Source organism: Mobula hypostoma, chromosome 3 (genome assembly GCF_963921235.1).
Source record: "Mobula hypostoma chromosome 3, sMobHyp1.1, whole genome shotgun sequence".
Lineage (NCBI taxonomy): Eukaryota > Metazoa > Chordata > Chondrichthyes > Myliobatiformes > Myliobatidae > Mobula > Mobula hypostoma.
The window spans coordinates 207,214,668-207,237,803 of record NC_086099.1 but is presented as its reverse complement, the minus strand read 5'-3'; the positions used below and the strand labels follow the sequence as shown (position 1 = coordinate 207,237,803).

The following is a 23,136-nucleotide window of genomic DNA, read 5'->3' as shown; positions in this document are numbered from 1 at the left end:
GGCCCTGAGAACTGTGATCAAGGGCACAGGCCCTGAGAACAGTGATCAAGGGCAGAGACCCTGAGAACAGTGATCAAGGGCACAGGCCCTGAGAACAGTGATCAAGGGCACAGGCCCTGAGAACAGTGATCAAGGGCAGAGACCCTGAGAACAGTGATCAAGGGCACAGGCCCTGAGAACAGTGATCAAGGGCACAGGCCCTGAGAACAGTGATCAAGGGCACAGGCCCTGAGAACTGTGATCAAGGGCACAGGCCCTGAGAACAGTGATCAAGGGCAGAGACCCTGAGAACAGTGATCAAGGGCAGAGACCCTGAGAACAGTGATCAAGGGCACAGGCCCTGAGAACAGTGATCAAGGGCAGAGGCCCTGAGAACAGTGATCAAGGGCACAGGCCCTGAGAACAGTGATCAAGGGCACAGGCCCTGAGAACTGTGATCAAGGGCAGAGGCCCTGAGAACAGTGATCAAGGGCACAGGCCCTGAGAACAGTGATCAAGGGCACAGGCCCTGAGAACTGTGATCAAGGGCAGAGACCCTGAGAACAGTGATCAAGGGCACAGGCCCTGAGAACAGTGATCAAGGGCACAGGCCCTGAGAACTGTGATCAAGGGCACAGGCCCTGAGAACTGTGATCAAGGGCACAGGCCCTGAGAACAGTGATCAAGGGCACAGGCCCTGAGAACTGTGATCAAGGGCACAGGCCCTGAGAACTGTGATCAAGGGCACAGGCCCTGAGAACAGTGATCAAGGGCACAGGCCCTGAGAACTGTGATCAAGGGCACAGGCCCTGAGAACTGTGATCAAGGGCACAGGCCCTGAGAACTGTGATCAAGGGCACAGGCCCTGAGAACAGTGATCAAGGGCACAGGCCCTGAGAACAGTGATCAAGGGCACAGGCCCTGAGAACAGTGATCAAGGGCACAGGCCCTGAGAACTGTGATCAAGGGCACAGGCCCTGAGAACTGTGATCAAGGGCACAGGCCCTGAGAACAGTGATCAAGGGCACAGGCCCTGAGAACTGTGATCAAGGGCACAGGCCCTGAGAACTGTGATCAAGGGCACAGGCCCTGAGAACTGTGATCAAGGGCACAGGCCCTGAGAACTGTGATCAAGGGCACAGGCCCTGAGAACAGTGATCAAGGGCACAGGCCCTGAGAACTGTGATCAAGGGCACAGGCCCTGAGAACTGTGATCAAGGGCACAGGCCCTGAGAACAGTGATCAAGGGCACAGGCCCTGAGAACTGTGATCAAGGGCAGAGGCCCTGAGAACAGTGATCAAGGGCACAGGCCCTGAGAACTGTGATCAAGGGCACAGGCCCTGAGAACTGTGATCAAGGGCACAGGCCCTGAGAACAGTGATCAAGGGCACAGGCCCTGAGAACAGTGATCAAGGGCACAGGCCCTGAGAACAGTGATCAAGGGCACAGGCCCTGAGAACTGTGATCAAGGGCACAGGCCCTGAGAACAGTGATCAAGGGCACAGGCCCTGAGAACAGTGATCAAGGGCACAGGCCCTGAGAACAGTGATCAAGGGCAGAGACCCTGAGAACAGTGATCAAGGGCACAGGCCCTGAGAACTGTGATCAAGGGCACAGGCCCTGAGAACAGTGATCAAGGGCAGAGACCCTGAGAACTGTGATCAAGGGCACAGGCCCTGAGAACTGTGATCAAGGGCACAGGCCCTGAGAACAGTGATCAAGGGCACAGGCCCTGAGAACTGTGATCAAGGGCACAGGCCCTGAGAACTGTGATCAAGGGCACAGGCCCTGAGAACTGTGATCAAGGGCACAGGCCCTGAGAACTGTGATCAAGGGCACAGGCCCTGAGAACTGTGATCAAGGGCACAGGCCCTGAGAACTGTGATCAAGGGCACAGGCCCTGAGAACAGTGATCAAGGGCACAGGCCCTGAGAACAGTGATCAAGGGCACAGGCCCTGAGAACAGTGATCAAGGGCACAGGCCCTGAGAACTGTGATCAAGGGCACAGGCCCTGAGAACAGTGATGAAGGGCAGAGACCCTGAGAACTGTGATCAAGGGCACAGGCCCTGAGAACAGTGATCAAGGGCACAGGCCCTGAGAACAGTGATGAAGGGCAGAGACCCTGAGAACTGTGATCAAGGGCACAGGCCCTGAGAACAGTGATCAAGGGCACAGGCCCTGAGAACAGTGATGAAGGGCACAGGCCCTGAGAACAGTGATCAAGGGCACAGGCCCTGAGAACTGTGATCAAGGGCACAGGCCCTGAGAACAGTGATCAAGGGCACAGGCCCTGAGAACAGTGATCAAGGGCACAGGCCCTGAGAACTGTGATCAAGGGCACAGGCCCTGAGAACAGTGATCAAGGGCACAGGCCCTGAGAACAGTGATCAAGGGCACAGGCCCTGAGAACAGTGATCAAGGGCACAGGCCCTGAGAACAGTGATCAAGGGCAGAGACCCTGAGAACAGTGATCAAGGGCAGAGACCCTGAGAACAGTGATCAAGGGCACAGGCCCTGAGAACAGTGATCAAGGGCACAGGCCCTGAGAACAGTGATCAAGGGCACAGGCCCTGAGAACTGTGATCAAGGGCACAGGCCCTGAGAACAGTGATCAAGGGCACAGGCCCTGAGAACTGTGATCAAGGGCACAGGCCCTGAGAACAGTGATCAAGGGCACAGGCCCTGAGAACAGTGATCAAGGGCACAGGCCCTGAGAACTGTGATCAAGGGCACAGGCCCTGAGAACAGTGATCAAGGGCACAGGCCCTGAGAACAGTGATCAAGGGCACAGGCCCTGAGAACTGTGATCAAGGGCACAGGCCCTGAGAACAGTGATCAAGGGCACAGGCCCTGAGAACAGTGATCAAGGGCACAGGCCCTGAGAACAGTGATCAAGGGCACAGGCCCTGAGAACAGTGATCAAGGGCACAGGCCCTGAGAACAGTGATCAAGGGCACAGGCCCTGAGAACAGTGATCAAGGGCACAGGCCCTGAGAACAGTGATCAAGGGCACAGGCCCTGAGAACAGTGATCAAGGGCACAGGCCCTGAGAACAGTGATCAAGGGCACAGGCCCTGAGAACAGTGATCAAGGGCACAGGCCCTGAGAACTGTGATCAAGGGCACAGGCCCTGAGAACTGTGATCAAGGGCACAGGCCCTGAGAACTGTGATCAAGGGCACAGGCCCTGAGAACTGTGATCAAGGGCACAGGCCCTGAGAACAGTGATCAAGGGCACAGGCCCTGAGAACAGTGATCAAGGGCACAGGCCCTGAGAACTGTGATCAAGGGCACAGGCCCTGAGAACAGTGATCAAGGGCACAGGCCCTGAGAACAGTGATCAAGGGCACAGGCCCTGAGAACAGTGATCAAGGGCACAGGCCCTGAGAACTGTGGCACGAGACCCTGAGAACGTGATCAAGGGCACAGGCCCTGAGAACTGTGATCAAGGGCACAGGCCCTGAGAACAGTGATCAAGGGCACAGGCCCTGTGAACAGTGATCAAGGGCACAGGCCCTGAGAACTGTGATCAAGGGCACAGGCCCTGAGAACTGTGATCAAGGGCACAGGCCCTGAGAACTGTGATCAAGGGCACAGGCCCTGAGAACTGTGATCAAGGGCACAGGCCCTGAGAACAGTGATCAAGGGCACAGGCCCTGAGAACTGTGATCAAGGGCACAGGCCCTGAGAACTGTGATCAAGGGCACAGGCCCTGAGAACTGTGATCAAGGGCACAGGCCCTGAGAACTGTGATCAAGGGCACAGGCCCTGAGAACAGTGATCAAGGGCACAGGCCCTGAGAACTGTGATCAAGGGCACAGGCCCTGAGAACAGTGATCAAGGGCACAGGCCCTGAGAACAGTGATCAAGGGCACAGGCCCTGAGAACTGTGATCAAGGGCACAGGCCCTGAGAACTGTGATCAAGGGCACAGGCCCTGAGAACAGTGATCAAGGGCACAGGCCCTGAGAACTGTGATCAAGGGCACAGGCCCTGAGAACAGTGATCAAGGGCACAGGCCCTGAGAACAGTGATCAAGGGCACAGGCCCTGAGAACTGTGATCAAGGGCACAGGCCCTGAGAACTGTGATGAAGGGCAGAGACCCTGAGAACAGTGATCAAGGGCACAGGCCCTGAGAACTGTGATCAAGGGCACAGGCCCTGAGAACAGTGATCAAGGGCACAGGCCCTGAGAACTGTGATCAAGGGCACAGGCCCTGAGAACTGTGATCAAGGGCACAGGCCCTGAGAACATAAGTGATCAAGGGCACAGGCCCTGAGAACAGTGATCAAGGGCACAGGCCCTGAGAACTGTGATCAAGGGCACAGGCCCTGAGAACTGTGATCAAGGGCACAGGCCCTGAGAACTGTGATCAAGGGCACAGGCCCTGAGAACTGTGATGAAGGGCAGAGACCCTGAGAACAGTGATCAAGGGCACAGGCCCTGAGAACTGTGATCAAGGGCACAGGCCCTGAGAACTGTGATCAAGGGCACAGGCCCTGAGAACAGTGATGAAGGGCAGAGACCCTGAGAACAGTGATCAAGGGCACAGGCCCTGAGAACTGTGATCAAGGGCACAGGCCCTGAGAACAGTGATCAAGGGCACAGGCCCTGAGAACTGTGATCAAGGGCACAGGCCCTGAGAACAGTGATCAAGGGCACAGGCCCTGAGAACAGTGATCAAGGGCACAGGCCCTGAGAACTGTGATCAAGGGCACAGGCCCTGAGAACTGTGATCAAGGGCACAGGCCCTGAGAACAGTGATCAAGGGCACAGGCCCTGAGAACAGTGATCAAGGGCACAGGCCCTGAGAACAGTGATCAAGGGCACAGGCCCTGAGAACAGTGATCAAGGGCACACGCCCTGAGAACTGTGATGAAGGGCAGAGACCCTGAGAACTGTGATCAAGGGCACAGGCCCTGAGAACTGTGATCAAGGGCACAGGCCCTGAGAACAGTGATCAAGGGCACAGGCCCTGAGAACTGTGATCAAGGGCACAGGCCCTGAGAACTGTGATGAAGGGCAGAGGCCCTGAGAACTGTGATCAAGGGCACAGGCCCTGAGAACAGTGATCAAGGGCACAGGCCCTGAGAACTGTGATCAAGGGCACAGGCCCTGAGAACTGTGATCAAGGGCACAGGCCCTGAGAACTGTGATCAAGGGCACAGGCCCTGAGAACTGTGATCAAGGGCACAGGCCCTGAGAACAGTGATCAAGGGCACAGGCCCTGAGAACTGTGATCAAGGGCACAGGCCCTGAGAACAGTGATCAAGGGCACAGGCCCTGAGAACTGTGATCAAGGGCACAGGCCCTGAGAACTGTGATCAAGGGCACAGGCCCTGAGAACTGTGATCAAGGGCACAGGCCCTGAGAACAGTGATCAAGGGCACAGGCCCTGAGAACTGTGATCAAGGGCACAGGCCCTGAGAACTGTGATCAAGGGCACAGGCCCTGAGAACTGTGATCAAGGGCACAGGCCCTGAGAACTGTGATCAAGGGCACAGGCCCTGAGAACTGTGATCAAGGGCACAGGCCCTGAGAACAGTGATCAAGGGCACAGGCCCTGAGAACAGTGATCAAGGGCACAGGCCCTGAGAACTGTGATCAAGGGCACAGGCCCTGAGAACTGTGATCAAGGGCACAGGCCCTGAGAACTGTGATCAAGGGCACAGGCCCTGAGAACTGTGATCAAGGGCACAGGCCCTGAGAACAGTGATCAAGGGCACAGGCCCTGAGAACAGTGATCAAGGGCACAGGCCCTGAGAACAGTGATCAAGGGCACAGGCCCTGAGAACAGTGATCAAGGGCACAGGCCCTGAGAACAGTGATCAAGGGCACAGGCCCTGAGAACAGTGATCAAGGGCACAGGCCCTGAGAACAGTGATCAAGGGCACAGGCCCTGAGAACAGTGATCAAGGGCACAGGCCCTGAGAACAGTGATCAAGGGCACAGGCCCTGAGAACAGTGATCAAGGGCACAGGCCCTGAGAACAGTGATCAAGGGCACAGGCCCTGAGAACAGTGATCAAGGGCACAGGCCCTGAGAACAGTGATCAAGGGCACAGGCCCTGAGAACAGTGATCAAGGGCACAGGCCCTGAGAACAGTGATCAAGGGCACAGGCCCTGAGAACAGTGATCAAGGGCACAGGCCCTGAGAACTGTGATCAAGGGCACAGGCCCTGAGAACTGTGATCAAGGGCACAGGCCCTGAGAACTGTGATCAAGGGCACAGGCCCTGAGAACTGTGATCAAGGGCACAGGCCCTGAGAACTGTGATCAAGGGCACAGGCCCTGAGAACTGTGATCAAGGGCACAGGCCCTGAGAACTGTGATCAAGGGCACAGGCCCTGAGAACTGTGATCAAGGGCACAGGCCCTGAGAACTGTGATCAAGGGCACAGGCCCTGAGAACTGTGATCAAGGGCACAGGCCCTGAGAACTGTGATCAAGGGCACAGGCCCTGAGAACTGTGATCAAGGGCACAGGCCCTGAGAACTGTGATCAAGGGCACAGGCCCTGAGAACAGTGATCAAGGGCACAGGCCCTGAGAACAGTGATCAAGGGCACAGGCCCTGAGAACTGTGATCAAGGGCACAGGCCCTGAGAACAGTGATCAAGGGCACAGGCCCTGAGAACTGTGATCAAGGGCACAGGCCCTGAGAACTGTGATCAAGGGCACAGGCCCTGAGAACAGTGATCAAGGGCACAGGCCCTGAGAACAGTGATCAAGGGCACAGGCCCTGAGAACAGTGATCAAGGGCACAGGCCCTGAGAACAGTGATCAAGGGCACAGGCCCTGAGAACAGTGATCAAGGGCACAGGCCCTGAGAACAGTGATCAAGGGCACAGGCCCTGAGAACAGTGATCAAGGGCACAGGCCCTGAGAACAGTGATCAAGGGCACAGGCCCTGAGAACTGTGATCAAGGGCACAGGCCCTGAGAACAGTGATCAAGGGCACAGGCCCTGAGAACAGTGATCAAGGGCACAGGCCCTGAGAACTGTGATCAAGGGCACAGGCCCTGAGAACAGTGATCAAGGGCACAGGCCCTGAGAACAGTGATCAAGGGCACAGGCCCTGAGAACAGTGATCAAGGGCACAGGCCCTGAGAACAGTGATCAAGGGCACAGGCCCTGAGAACAGTGATCAAGGGCACAGGCCCTGAGAACAGTGATCAAGGGCACAGGCCCTGAGAACTGTGATCAAGGGCACAGGCCCTGAGAACTGTGATCAAGGGCACAGGCCCTGAGAACAGTGATCAAGGGCACAGGCCCTGAGAACAGTGATCAAGGGCACAGGCCCTGAGAACAGTGATCAAGGGCACAGGCCCTGAGAACAGTGATCAAGGGCACAGGCCCTGAGAACAGTGATCAAGGGCACAGGCCCTGAGAACAGTGATCAAGGGCACAGGCCCTGAGAACAGTGATCAAGGGCACAGGCCCTGAGAACAGTGATCAAGGGCACAGGCCCTGAGAACAGTGATCAAGGGCACAGGCCCTGAGAACAGTGATCAAGGGCACAGGCCCTGAGAACAGTGATCAAGGGCACAGGCCCTGAGAACAGTGATCAAGGGCACAGGCCCTGAGAACATCAAGGGCACAGGCCCTGAGAACTGTGATCAAGGGCACAGGCCCTGAGAACTGTGATCAAGGGCACAGGCCCTGAGAACTGTGATCAAGGGCACAGGCCCTGAGAACAGTGATCAAGGGCACAGGCCCTGAGAACTGTGATCAAGGGCACAGGCCCTGAGAACAGTGATCAAGGGCACAGGCCCTGAGAACTGTGATCAAGGGCACAGGCCCTGAGAACTGTGATCAAGGGCACAGGCCCTGAGAACTGTGATCAAGGGCACAGGCCCTGAGAACAGTGATCAAGGGCACAGGCCCTGAGAACAGTGATCAAGGGCACAGGCCCTGAGAACAGTGATCAAGGGCACAGGCCCTGAGAACAGTGATCAAGGGCACAGGCCCTGAGAACAGTGATCAAGGGCACAGGCCCTGAGAACAGTGATCAAGGGCACAGGCCCTGAGAACAGTGATCAAGGGCACAGGCCCTGAGAACTGTGATCAAGGGCACAGGCCCTGAGAACAGTGATCAAGGGCACAGGCCCTGAGAACAGTGATCAAGGGCACAGGCCCTGAGAACAGTGATCAAGGGCACAGGCCCTGAGAACTGTGATCAAGGGCACAGGCCCTGAGAACTGTGATCAAGGGCACAGGCCCTGAGAACAGTGATCAAGGGCACAGGCCCTGAGAACTGTGATCAAGGGCACAGGCCCTGAGAACTGTGATCAAGGGCACAGGCCCTGAGAACTGTGATCAAGGGCACAGGCCCTGAGAACAGTGATCAAGGGCACAGGCCCTGAGAACAGTGATCAAGGGCACAGGCCCTGAGAACAGTGATCAAGGGCACAGGCCCTGAGAACAGTGATCAAGGGCACAGGCCCTGAGAACTGTGATCAAGGGCACAGGCCCTGAGAACAGTGATCAAGGGCACAGGCCCTGAGAACTGTGATCAAGGGCACAGGCCCTGAGAACTGTGATCAAGGGCACAGGCCCTGAGAACAGTGATCAAGGGCACAGGCCCTGAGAACAGTGATCAAGGGCACAGGCCCTGAGAACAGTGATCAAGGGCACAGGCCCTGAGAACAGTGATCAAGGGCAGAGACCCTGAGAACTGTGATCAAGGGCAGAGACCCTGAGAACAGTGATCAAGGGCACAGACCCTGAGAACAGTGATCCAGGGCACAGGCCCTGAGAACTGTGATCAAGGGCACAGGCCCTGAGAACAGTGATCAAGGGCACAGGCCCTGAGAACAGTGATCAAGGGCACAGGCCCTGAGAACTGTGATCAAGGGCACAGGCCCTGAGAACAGTGATCAAGGGCACAGGCCCTGAGAACTGTGATCAAGGGCACAGGCCCTGAGAACAGTGATCAAGGGCACAGGCCCTGAGAACAGTGATCAAGGGCACAGGCCCTGAGAACAGTGATCAAGGGCAGAGACCCTGAGAACAGTGATCAAGGGCACAGGCCCTGAGAACAGTGATCAAGGGCACAGGCCCTGAGAACAGTGATCAAGGGCACAGGCCCTGAGAACTGTGATGAAGGGCACAGGCCCTGAGAACTGTGATCAAGGGCACAGGCCCTGAGAACTGTGATCAAGGGCACAGGCCCTGAGAACAGTGATCAAGGGCACAGGCCCTGAGAACAGTGATCAAGGGCACAGGCCCTGAGAACTGTGATCAAGGGCAGAGACCCTGAGAACAGTGATCAAGGGCACAGGCCCTGAGAACAGTGATCAAGGGCACAGGCCCTGAGAACAGTGATCAAGGGCAGAGACCCTGAGAACTGTGATCAAGGGCAGAGACCCTGAGAACAGTGATCAAGGGCACAGGCCCTGAGAACTGTGATCAAGGGCACAGGCCCTGAGAACAGTGATCAAGGGCACAGGCCCTGAGAACTGTGATCCAGGGCACAGGCCCTGAGAACTGTGATGAAGGGCACAGGCCCTGAGAACTGTGATGAAGGGCACAGGCCCTGAGAACTGTGATCAAGGGCACAGGCCCTGAGAACAGTGATCAAGGGCACAGGCCCTGAGAACAGTGATCAAGGGCACAGGCCCTGAGAACTGTGATCAAGGGCACAGGCCCTGAGAACAGTGATCAAGGGCACAGGCCCTGAGAAGTGTGATCAAGGGCACAGGCCCTGAGAACAGTGATCAAGGGCACAGGCCCTGAGAACTGTGATCAAGGGCAGAGACCCTGAGAACTGTGATCAAGGGCACAGGCCCTGAGAACAGTGATCAAGGGCACAGGCCCTGAGAACAGTGATCAAGGGCACAGGCCCTGAGAACTGTGATCAAGGGCACAGGCCCTGAGAACAGTGATCAAGGGCACAGGCCCTGAGAACTGTGATCAAGGGCACAGGCCCTGAGAACTGTGATGAAGGGCAGAGACCCTGAGAACAGTGATCAAGGGCACAGGCCCTGAGAACTGTGATCAAGGGCACAGGCCCTGAGAACAGTGATCAAGGGCACAGGCCCTGAGAACTGTGATCCAGGGCACAGGCCCTGAGAACTGTGATCAAGGGCACAGGCCCTGAGAACAGTGATCAAGGGCACAGGCCCTGAGAACTGTGATCCAGGGCACAGGCCCTGAGAACTGTGATGAAGGGCACAGGCCCTGAGAACTGTGATGAAGGGCACAGGCCCTGAGAACTGTGATCAAGGGCACAGGCCCTGAGAACAGTGATCAAGGGCACAGGCCCTGAGAACAGTGATCAAGGGCACAGGCCCTGAGAACTGTGATCAAGGGCACAGGCCCTGAGAACAGTGATCAAGGGCACAGGCCCTGAGAACTGTGATCAAGGGCACAGGCCCTGAGAACAGTGATCAAGGGCACAGGCCCTGAGAACTGTGATCAAGGGCAGAGACCCTGAGAACTGTGATCAAGGGCACAGGCCCTGAGAACAGTGATCAAGGGCACAGGCCCTGAGAACAGTGATCAAGGGCACAGGCCCTGAGAACAGTGATCAAGGGCACAGGCCCTGAGAACTGTGATGAAGGGCACAGGCCCTGAGAACTGTGATCAAGGGCACAGGCCCTGAGAACTGTGATCCAGGGCACAGGCCCTGAGAACAGTGATCAAGGGCACAGGCCCTGAGAACAGTGATCAAGGGCACAGACCCTGAGAACTGTGATGAAGGGCAGAGACCCTGAGAACTGTGATCAAGGGCACAGGCCCTGAGAACAGTGATCAAGGGCACAGGCCCTGAGAACTGTGATCAAGGGCAGAGACCCTGAGAACTGTGATCAAGGGCACAGGCCCTGAGAACTGTGATCAAGGGCACAGGCCCTGAGAACAGTGATCAAGGGCACAGGCCCTGAGAACAGTGATCAAGGGCACAGGCCCTGAGAACTGTGATCAAGGGCACAGGCCCTGAGAACAGTGATCAAGGGCACAGGCCCTGAGAACAGTGATCAAGGGCACAGGCCCTGAGAACAGTGATCAAGGGCACAGGCCCTGAGAACAGTGATCAAGGGCACAGGCCCTGAGAACTGTGATCAAGGGCACAGGCCCTGAGAACTGTGATCAAGGGCACAGGCCCTGAGAACTGTGATCAAGGGCACAGGCCCTGAGAACTGTGATCAAGGGCACAGGCCCTGAGAACTGTGATCAAGGGCACAGGCCCTGAGAACAGTGATCAAGGGCACAGGCCCTGAGAACTGTGATCAAGGGCACAGGCCCTGAGAACTGTGATCAAGGGCACAGGCCCTGAGAACTGTGATCAAGGGCACAGGCCCTGAGAACAGTGATCAAGGGCACAGGCCCTGAGAACAGTGATCAAGGGCACAGGCCCTGAGAACAGTGATCAAGGGCAGAGACCCTGAGAACAGTGATCAAGGGCACAGGCCCTGAGAACAGTGATCAAGGGCACAGGCCCTGAGAACAGTGATCAAGGGCACAGGCCCTGAGAACTGTGATGAAGGGCACAGGCCCTGAGAACTGTGATCAAGGGCACAGGCCCTGAGAACTGTGATCAAGGGCACAGGCCCTGAGAACAGTGATCAAGGGCACAGGCCCTGAGAACTGTGATCAAGGGCACAGGCCCTGAGAACTGTGATCAAGGGCACAGGCCCTGAGAACAGTGATCAAGGGCACAGGCCCTGAGAACAGTGATCAAGGGCACAGGCCCTGAGAACTGTGATCAAGGGCACAGGCCCTGAGAACAGTGATCAAGGGCACAGGCCCTGAGAACAGTGATCAAGGGCACAGGCCCTGAGAACAGTGATCAAGGGCACAGGCCCTGAGAACAGTGATCAAGGGCACAGGCCCTGAGAACTGTGATCAAGGGCACAGGCCCTGAGAACTGTGATCAAGGGCACAGGCCCTGAGAACTGTGATCAAGGGCACAGGCCCTGAGAACTGTGATCAAGGGCACAGGCCCTGAGAACTGTGATCAAGGGCACAGGCCCTGAGAACAGTGATCAAGGGCACAGGCCCTGAGAACTGTGATCAAGGGCAGAGACCCTGAGAACAGTGATCAAGGGCACAGGCCCTGAGAACTGTGATCAAGGGCACAGGCCCTGAGAACTGTGATCAAGGGCACAGGCCCTGAGAACAGTGATCAAGGGCACAGGCCCTGAGAACTGTGATCAAGGGCACAGGCCCTGAGAACTGTGATCAAGGGCACAGGCCCTGAGAACAGTGATCAAGGGCACAGGCCCTGAGAACAGTGATCAGAAACCCTGGGAGTAAGTTATCAAGAGAAGAGACCCTGATGGCGAAGAGTGACCCTGGAACAGCGAATGAGTATAGAGGCCCTGAGAAAGCCAATATGCGTGGAAACCCTGTGAACAGTAATTGATAGAAGTGATCCAGCAACAGAGGTTGAGGAGAGTGACTAAGCAACAGCGATTAAGAGCAGACGAGAAAAAAGCCAGACACTGGCAGCGAGTGAGTTAAAGACTAGAGAATCCAGAAATATCTGAGGAGCAAGACTGAAACCCCAGGAGCAAGAGTGGCTGGATGAGCAGAGGCCTGGCAGGCAAGAATTATCAGTGCTGTAATTGAAGAGATCTTTATTCTTGGATTAGAGAACATGCTTCCACACGGGGAGGCCAAAAAGTATTCATGCCCTCTGGTATTAGACTTTCAACCGTGAGGAAAAGATAGCCTGCCTATGCCTCTCATAATCTTGTAACCCTGTATTATATCGCTCCTCAGCCTCCGGTGCACTAGGCAATACAAACTAAATTTGTCCAACCTTTCCTTATAACACAAGCTATCTAATCCAGGCAACATCCTGGTAAACAACACACAAGACGCTGGAAGAGCTCAGCAGGTCAGGCGACATCCATGCAGGGGAATAAATAGTTGATATTTCAGGCTGAGATCCTTCATCAGGACTAAGGGTCTGATTTGAAACATTTTCCTCCATAGATGCTGAGTTCCTCCAGCATTTTGCATATGTGTTGCTGGAGATTTCCAGCATCTGCAGAATTTCTGGTGTTTAGCATCCTGGTAAATCTCTTCTGCACCCTCTCCAAAGCCTCAACATCCTTCCTATAATGGAGCAATCAGAATTAAATGGAATTCTCCAAATGCAACCTAACCAGAGTTTTGTTAAGCTGCAACATAACTTCTAAAGTTCAAAGTTCAAAGAGAATTTATTATCAAAGGACGTATACTGTGTGTCTCCATAATTTACTCTGGAGGTTCATTTTCTTGCAGGCTCTCAAGGTAGAAAAGAAATAGAATAGAATCAATGGAAAACCATGCACAAAGACTGACAAAAAAAACGATGTGCAAATTGTGCAACTACAAATAATATTACTACCAATAATAAATAAACCTGAGAACATGAGTTGTATAGTCCTTGAAAGTGAGTCCATAGGTTGTGTTGAGTGATCAGTTCAGTGTTGAGGTGAGTGAAATTACCAAAGCTGGATCAGAAGCCTGGTGGTTGAAGGGTAATAACTGTTCCTGGACCTGGTGGTGTGGGACTTAAGGCTCCTGTGTCTCCTTCCCGATGGCAACAGTGAGAAGAGAGCATGGCCTGGACAGTTGAGGTCCTTGACAACGGAATCAGCCTGATTCTTGAAGTCATTTCCTCAACTAATAAAAGCAAGCATACCATATTCCTTCTTTACCACCATATTAACTTGTCCAGGCACTTTCAGGGAATGTGGAAATTAATCAAGAGGAACAGTGGAGCAAGTTGACCTTGATACATTTAAGGGAGAACTCAATCAACAAATGACAGAAACGTTAGGCTGGTGGAACGTGACGAAGCAAGTTTAGAGAAAGATCATGTAGACCTTAAGGTCCAGCATGGGCCAAATGGCCTGTTCCTGCAACTAGAACCACCACTGGGTTCCACACAATTAAACAGTTTGTCTTTACTTGGGCAGCTGTAAGTAAAGCTTCGCCTGTGGATGTGGATGTACATGAACATTTGGAGTGCTAGATTTGTACTTGGAAGAGCTGGCTCTGTCAGGCTTTTGCAACTACTGGAGGATTTCTGGAAAATCTATGAGGAAGCAGTGTGCAATGAAGAAGAATGTCGTGGGAATGAACAATGGCAGACTCGTCACTTTAGTAATCAGTGCCACGTAGCCTCCTTTTGTATTAGTGACATCAAATTTATATCGATCACTCATCAACCCCCCCCCCCTTATATAACAGTCAGTATTTCTCTGATTAGATCCCTGGACATAATGTCTCCATTAAAAGATCATCTTTATGTACTCATATAATATAAGAGCAGCACATCGAGACTCAAGGAATCTGGGCCTAGGATATACTTAATGAGTTCTGAGTTGGGAGCACTTTGGGAGCTATTACCTGGAGGACTGTATACATGTTGATCGCCTTATTTAAGTAAGTATGTGCCTCCTTTGGAGGCAGTATGGGGAACTGCTAGATGATTTGAAATAAAGTAGGCGTGTAATGAAGAGAGGCAAAGAATATTCTGGTTTAGAAAAATGGCAGGTAATCTTGCTGGAACGTACATGATTCTAGGGACACTAAGCAGATGCTTTGAAGATATTTCCCTTGGTGGGCATATCTGAAAATGAGGGCATAACCTTGGAATATAGGATCATCCACTTAGAATGGCAATTTTTCTTTCAGCAAGTTATAAATCTTTGGTATTTCCTTCTCCCGAGAGCTGTGGAAGCTGAGTTACTGTAAGTATTTAGGAAAGTGCCAGATTATGGGGAGCTGAGGCCAAGATCAGACCTGTCATTATTATATGTATCTTCTTATATTTTTCTTAAACGTTTCTCCAGTTTTTAAAAAAAAATTTCCATTGAATGAAATGAACACATTCCAGCAAAAGAATCACCGGAAGTGAGAATGAATCTTTTTCCTCTCCTCAGCATTTTATTTATTTATTTATTGAGATACAGCACAGAATACGCCCTTCGACCCCTTCGAGCCGTGCCACAAAGCAATGCCCCGATTAATTGAATCCTAACCTAATCACGGGACAATTTACAACGATGAATTAATCTACTAACTGGCATGTCTTTGGACTATAGGTGGAAACTGGAGCACCCAGAGGAAACCCACGCAGTCACGGGGAGAACGTACAGACTCCTTACAGGCAGTGGCGGGAATTGAACCTGGGTTACCTGCACTGTAAAGCGATGTGCTAACTACTATGCTACCATGCAGGTATCAGTGCACGGCAGCATAGTGGACAAAAAGAAAAAGCAAGGCCGAAAAGCAAAACGAGGAATGTGACACAGTCACAACTTCACGCAAGTAAAGCTAAATTGGCCAGTGCTTCATTCCTATTGCGTAGTGCGAGACTAAGGTGCTGGGGATGGTATTAGAGGCAGCCCAGTGGCATGGAAAGCTGATACCTCACAGATCCAGAAACCTGGGTTCAATCCTGACCTATGACCATGTGGATTTCACCCAGGCGTTCCTGTTTCCTCCCACATACCAAAGACACGCAAGCTGATAGGTCAATTGGCCCCGTGCATATGTAATCTGGGGTGGGGGGGCGGGTTTGATGGAAATGTGGAAAGAATAAAAGAAAGGATTAGAATAGGATTATTGTAACAAGGTGGGTGATAGTTACCATGGACTTGGTGCAATGAAAAACCATGTTTCCCTGCTGAATGACTTTATGATTCTGTATGATTCTACACAACATCTCTGTAATTCATTCTTGATTACCACACACTGTTGCAATTACACCGTGTGGTTAATGCCATCAATCAGAGGTGGATTTCTAGGCAATTACATGAACAATATTTCAGTGTTGACAGATCTCTATGCATCTGCTCCACTAACAGAGGGCAATATTGTGTGGATCAATCAACCTGATTCACTCAGCTTCCTGGTTGCTGTGATGTTAGGAGTTTGCACTGTAGAAGTTCTCACTGGACAGCTCCACACTGAGTAGACCTGTGATGATCTGGCTCCCTATTCTTTATGCACGTTAGATTTTATTAGTGGGATTAAACCAGTAATAACAGATGTCAGCAGTGTGTAATAGGATCACGGAAATCCAATCAAGAGCCGCCGAGTTATTTCAGCTTCAGGCACTCTGCATGTACCCACTTTAATCTGCCTGAACCACTACAACACTACCCTCCTCTCTAACTCTACAGAGACAAAACAAATAATAAAGGCATCCGCTAGTCTTGCGAGACCATGGATCTGCGCCTGGAAAGTCTTCACTCTCCAGGGCACAGGCCTGGGCAAGGTTGTGTGGAAGACCAGCAGTTGCCCATGCTGCAAGTCTCCCCTCTCCAGGACACCAATGTTGTCCAAGGGCAATAGGACCCATACAGCTTGGCACCAGTGTCATCGCGGATCAATGTGTGGTTAAGTGCCTTGCTCGAGGACACAACACGTTGCCTCGGCTGGGACTCGAACTCACGACCTTCAGGTCGCTAGTCCAATGCCTTAACCACTTGGCCACGTGCAAAACAAGTACATCACAATATACTGCACAATGCTGAGCATAAACTGACGCTCAATGTTTTTTTTCCAAAATGCACAATTAGCTAAGAGGTGGCGGTCTTTCATATCAGGGAAGAAAGCAGTCAGATTCCAGCTGCAGCTTCTCCATTTTCAGTGCTCCCGCATGATAGTGCAGAGTAAGTTTTGCAATGTTTCCCTTAATGAAAGCCACAGGGAGACCGTGGGTGGAAAACAGCATCGGTCTTGCATCACTATTACCTGATCTGATTGCCCATCAGCAAAGTCAGACGCAGGATACATTTGTTTCATCACATCATCACTCTCATCTTCTCCGTGCCACCTGTCTAATCAGCCCCTTGAGATATTCTACAAATAGTAGCAACCATTTATAATAATTTTATATTTCTTAAATAAAGGCGCTTAAAGAAAACTTTTAAAAAATCACTGCACTGATAGAGCTGATAGAGGTGGATCGTGTGGATAGTCAGAGGCTTTTTCCCAGGGCTGAAGTGGCTAGCATGAGAGGGCACAGTTTTAAGGTGCTTGGAAGTAGGTGCAGAGGAGATGTCAGGGGTAAGTTTTTTACACAGAGAGTGGTGAGTGCGTGGAATGGGCTGCCGGTGATAGTGGTGGAGGCGGAATTGATAGGGTATTTTATGAGGCTCCTGGATAGGTACATGGAGCTTAGAAAAATAGAGGGCTGTAGGTAATCTTAGGTAATTTCTAAGTAAGTACACGTTCAGCACAGCATTGTGAGCCGAAGGGCCTGTATTATGCTGTAGGTTTTCTATGTTTCTATGTTTCTTTCAAAAGGATTCTTCTCTCTGGATTCCAGACAACCACTTTCAAGAAGTATTTTTTTTTATTATTAACAGATGGATCTGGTAATACAATTCCTTAAAAGTAGCATCTCAGGTATATAGGGTTGTAAAGAAACAAAAAAAAACATAGAAACATCATCTCTCGGCGCCTAAACTCAATCCCACAATTGATGAAGGCCAACACAGAACTCCATGCAAATATACCCTGAACATTTGCCATATTTCTTCCATACATTTCCCAATACCAGAAAGATTTTGGTACCTTGGCCTTCATAAATCAAAGTACTGAGTACAGGAGTTGGAATGTTATGTTGAAGTTGTATGAGATGGTGAGGCCTAATTCAGGATATTGTGTGCAGTTCTGGTCACCTACCTATAAGAAAGGTATCAATAGGGTTGAAAGAATGCAGAGAAAATTTACAAGGATGCTGCCAGGACTTGAGAACCCGAGTTATAAGGAAAGGTTGAATAGGGACTTTATTCCCTGAAGTGTAGGAGATGAGGGGAGATTTGATAGAGGTGTACAAAGTTATGAAGGGCATAGATAGAGTAAATGACAGTACCTCCTTGTGCAACTGGATCTTTGATTTCCTTACTTGTAGACTCCAGACAGTTTGAATTGGCAACAGCATCTCCTCTACAATTTCCATCAGCACAGGTGCACCACAAGCCTGTATTCTGAGTCCCCTACTCTACTCGCTTTGTCCTTGTGACGGTGTGGCTAAGCACAGCTCCTCTGCATGATAGCTCCTATGCATACTTAGAACCATAGAACACTACAGCACAGAGAACAGGCCATTCAGCCCTTCTAGTCTGTGCCGACTTTATTCAGCTAATCCCATTGACCTGCACCCAGTCCATAACCCTCCAGACCTCTCCCATCCATGTATCTATCCAATTTTATTCTTAAAACTTAAGAGTGAGCCCACATTTACCACATCAGATGGCAGCTCGTTCCACACTCCCACCAGTTTCTTAGTAAAGTTCCCCCTAAACCTTTCCCTTTTCACCCTAAATCCATGTCCTCTCGTATTTATCTCTTCTAATCTAAGTGGAAAGAGCCTACTAGCATTTACTCTGTCTATACCCCTCATAGTTTTGTAAACCTCTATCAAATCCCCCCTCATTCTTCTACGCTCCAAGAAATAAAGTCCTAACCTATTCAATCTTTCCCTGTAACTCAACTCCTGAAGGCCCAACAACATCCTAGTAAATCTTCTCTGCACTCTTTCAATCTTACTGATATTCTTCCTATAGTTAGGTGACCAGAACTACACACACTACTCCAAATTTGGCCTCACCAATGTCTTATACAACCTCACCATAACATCCCAACTCCTATACTCAAGACCTTGATTTATGAATGCCAGGATGCCAAAAGCCTTCTTTACAACCCTGTCTACCTGTGACGCTACTTTCAGGGAATTATGTATCTGGACTCCCTTTGTTCCTCCGCACTCCTCAGTGCCCTACTATTCACTGTGTATGTCCTTCCTTGATTTGTCCTTCCAAAATGCAACACCTCACACTTGTCTGCATTAAATTCCATCTGCCATTTTCTGGCCCACTTTTCCAGTTGGTCCAGATCCCTGTGCAAGCTTTGAAAGCCTTCCTCGCTGTCCACAACGCCTCCAGTCTTAGTGTCATCAGCAAACTTGCTGATCCAATTTACCACATTATCATCTAGAACATTGATATAGACAACAAACAACAATGGTCCCAGCACAGATCCCTGAGGCACAGCACTAGTCACAGGCCTCCAGTCTGAGAAGCAATCATCCAGTACCACTCTCTGTCTTCTCCCACGCAGCCAATTTCAAATCCAGTTTACAACCTCTCCATGGATACCTAGTGTCTGAACCTTCTGAACTAACCTCCCATGTGGGACATTGTCAAGGGCCTTACTAAAGTCCATGTAGACAACATCCACAGCCTTTCCTTCGTCTGCTTTCTTGGTAAACTCCTTGAAAAGCTCTACAAGATTTGTTAAACACGATCTACCACGCACAAAGTCATGCTGACTATCCTTAATCAGCCCTTGGCTGTCCAAATATTTGTTTATCCGATCTCTCAGAACACCTTCCAATAATTTACCCACCAATTTACCTACTACTGATGTCAGGCCTGTAATTACCTGGTTTGGAGCATTTTTTAAACAACAGAACAACATGAGCTACCCTCCAATCCTCCGGCACCGCACCCATGGCTATGAAATTTTAAATATTTCTGCCAGGGCCCCTGCAACTTCTACACTGGTCTCTCTCAAGGTCCGAGGAATATCGTGTCAAGCCTGGGGGATTTATTCGCTGTAAGGCAGCAAGCACCTCCTCCTCTTTAATTGCTATATGTTCCATGACACTACTGCTTATTTCCCTTCCTTCCACATACACTATGCCAGTTTCCTGAGTAAATACTCATGCAATTAAGATCTCTCCCATTTCATGAGGCTCCACACATAGACGACCACTCTGATCTTCTAGGGGACAAATTCTGTCCCTTACTATCCTTTTATTCTTAACTTTTGTTGATGACACCACTATTGTAGGTCAGAACAAAGTTGGTGACAAATCAGAATATAGAAGGGAGATTGAAAATCTGGCTGAGGGGTGCCACAGCAACAACCTCTTAATGAATGTCAGCAAGACCAAGGAGCTGATTATTGACTTCTGTAAGTTTCTTGGTGTTATCCTTTCAGACAATCTATCCTTGGCCCAGTACGAAATTAAAAAGAAAACACAGCAGTGCCTCTACTTCCTTAGAAGTTTGTGAAAATTCAGCATTACATCTAAAACTTCGACAAATGTCTATAGAAGTGTAGTGGGGAGTATATTGACTGACTGACTGCATCACAGCCTGGTATGTAAACACCAATGCCCTTGAACAGAAAATCCTACAAAAAATAGAGAATATGGCCCAATCCATCATGGGGAAGGCCCTCCCCACCATCGAGTATATCTACACAGACCTTTATCGCAGGAAAGCAGCGTCCATCATCAGGGACCCCCACCACCCAGGACATGGTCTTCTCATTGTTGCCTCGGGACTCATGCCACCAGGTTCAGGAAAAGTTATTACCCTTCAAGCATCAGGCTCTGGAGCCAGAGGGGATAACTTCACTCAACTTCCCTTGCCCCATCACCAAACTCTTTCCACACCTATGGACTCACTTTCAGACTTCTAATTTCTCGATAACTATTACTTATTTATTATTATTATTTCTGTTCTTTTGATACGGTCTTTCCTTGATTGTATTATGGTTATTGGATTTATTGAGTATGCCTGCATGAAAATGAATCTCAGGGTTTTATATGGTGACATGCATGTACTTTGGTAATAAATTTACTTGGAAGTTTTTGAACTTTGAAATGTAAGTAGGCTTTTCCCACTGAGTTTGTTTGAGACTAAAACTAGAGGTTTTGTGGGCCAAGGCTGAAAGGTGAAACATTTATGGGAAGCATGAGGGGGAATTTCTTCACTCAGAGGTTAGTGAGGGCGTGGACGAGCTGCCAGTGCAATTGGTGGATGCAGGGTCGATTTCAACATTTAAGAGAAATTCAAATAGGTACATGGATAGAAAGGGTATGGAAGGCTTTAGTCTGGGCAGAGTTCGATGAGACTTGGTAGATCAATAATTTGGCACAAACCAAATTTGCCAAAGGGCCTGATACTGTGTCGTAGTGTTCTTTCCCTCCTGGCAACAGGGTCAAAACCCAGGAGATACAGAATGAATGTGGTTTACTAAGAATTAAAAGTGACACAGGGCAAAGTTTTGCAAGAAGTATAAGGTTAGGGACTGGATGGTAGTTTCAATTTTACTATTCAACACGAGCTGGATAAGTATTTGAGAGGAAAAAATTGCAGAATTTATGCCATTCACCTTGCTTTAGTATGGTCACATGTCTTTACAAAGCCACTAGAGACCAATTGTTAATTGTATTTCTTTGTGAAATGCAATAGTCGTAAAAGATGTGCTGACGTTAGAGAGGGTGCAGAGGAGTTTCATGAGAACGATTCTAGGAATGAAATCTTTCACAAATGAGGAATGCTTGACAGCTCCAGGCCTGTATTTGCTGGAGTTTAGAAGAGTGTGAGGTGACCTCATTGAAACCTATCTCATTGAAAGGTCTAGATAGAGTGGATGTGGAGAGGATGTTTCCTACAGTGAGGAGTCTAGGACCAGAGGATACAGCCTCAGACAAGAGGGACATCCATTTACAACAGAGATGAGGAGGAATTTCTTTAGCCAGAGGGTAGTGAAGCTGTGGAATTCGTTCCCAAGGACGGCTGTGGTGGCCAAGTCATTGAGCATATTTAAAGCGGAGGTTGATAGGTTCTTGGTTAGTGAGGGTGTCAAAAGTTATGGGGAGAAGGCAGGAGAATGGTTGAGATGGATAAGCAGACTCAATGGGCCAAATAGCCTATTTCTGTGTCTTATGGTCTTGTGCACATTTTGGGTCGAGACCCTTCACTGAGACTGGAAAGGAAGGGGGAAGAAGCCAGAATTGGGGGGAGGAGAGGAGTACAAGCTGCCAAGTGATAGGTGAAACTAGGAGATAAGGAAGGTGGTGGGGGAAGGAGGATGATGCGAGAAGCTGGGATGTGATAGGTGAAAGAGGTAAAAGGCTGAAGAAGGAGGAATCTGATTGGAGAGGAGAGTGGGTGAGAAAGAGAAGGAGGAGGGGCACCAGGGGAGGTGACAGATAGGTGAGGAGAAGAGAAGAGGTAAGCGGGCAGCCAGAGTCTGGAACTGAAGGAATGGGAAAGGGGAGGGGGAGAATCAGCAGAAGTTGGAAAAAATCGATGTTCATGCCATCTGGTTGGGTGCTACCCAGACAGAATATGAGGTGCTGTTCCTCTAACATGAGAGTGGTCTCATCATGGCAATAGAGGAAGGAAGTCTTCTAGTTTAAAGCATTCAGCATACAGCAATGAAACAGACTGGACTGCCTGATGAATTGGTGCAATTACGAATCATAATCTCCAAATTTTAATAGTTTCAACACCTGAAAATATCCCAGTTATTACATTAACATTTTATAACTAAAACAAGTCAGAATCTCCCCTGCAGACATAAAATAAACACCATCCCTTAGGAATCTATCATCACAAAATTATTAAAAATATTTAAATTCAACTTTTTAGCTGAAGTTTTGAAACAAGTTAAAGGTAAATATATTAAAGATAAACATGAGATAACAAGAAAAAGGCAGTTTAAGTCTGGTAGCTACTTATAGAACTCCAAATTTTTAGAAATTAACCAAAAACATACAGATGGACAACTTGGAAAAAAATCATTCTTTTTTTTTATGAATTTATATGTTCAGAATATTCAACTGTGCCATGTTTACATTTTCATTAATTTTGTTCTAATGATGTCACGTGGGAATCCCATTAGTTTGCGGAATGTACTTATCGGTGCCATGCTGGCTATGTAGTACCATTATCATCATTATCATTATGTGCCGCGTCATATGACACGGGCAATCAAGGTCGTGACCGTGATTGTTTTTTGGCAAATTTTTCTACAGAAGTGGTTTGCCATTGCCTTCTTCTGGGCAGTGTCTTTACAAGAGGGTAGCCCCAGCCATTATCAATACTCTTCAGAGATTGCCTGCCCGGTGTCAGTGGTCGTATAACCAGGACTTGCAGCTACTCATACGACCATCCACCACCTGCTCCTGTGGCTTCACATAATCCTGGTAGGGGTTGGTGCGGGGGGGCTAACCAGGTGCTACGACTTATCCAAGGGTGATCAACAGGCTAGCGGAGGGAAGGATTGCCTTCTATCTCCTTTGGAAGAGACATATCTCCACCCCATCACCCAGTACATAATATATAATATTAAAATAAAGTGCCATATTATATTATATATATAATATTCAGAAAATATAATA

General features: G+C 50.2%; 1 protein-coding gene across 2 annotated transcripts in view; it reads right to left on the bottom strand.

The window, feature by feature from the left end:
* The window catches only part of ptprn2 (protein tyrosine phosphatase receptor type N2), a 1,069,199-nt gene that overhangs the window by 94,892 nt on the left and 951,171 nt on the right, over positions 1–23,136 (bottom strand). The window lies entirely within an intron of this gene.